Source organism: Penaeus monodon, chromosome 29 (assembly GCF_015228065.2).
Source record: "Penaeus monodon isolate SGIC_2016 chromosome 29, NSTDA_Pmon_1, whole genome shotgun sequence".
Taxonomy (NCBI): Eukaryota; Metazoa; Arthropoda; class Malacostraca; order Decapoda; family Penaeidae; genus Penaeus; species Penaeus monodon.
The window spans coordinates 21,082,794-21,083,059 of NC_051414.1; positions in this window are offsets into that span (position 1 = coordinate 21,082,794).

Here is a 266-nt window from a genome sequence, read left to right on the forward strand (position 1 = left end):
GGAATTGCAGAGATATGCCAACTTGGCTCCACTTGCAGGCAGGGTATCGTCTCTCCCCGTTCCTCTCTCCTTTAAATCTTTGTCGACCGAAGACGGAAAAAGAGCGACAAGCGATAGGAGTAATAGTTGTCCCAGTAATCCATAGATTGTGTGGGTATACGATTTCCACTCCGGATATGCTGTGTGGAAATGTGCAGCCGCTCTTTCTCTTCCCCATTTCCTGTCGCTCTTATTGTTCACCCCCCCCCCCCACCGCCTACTCTACT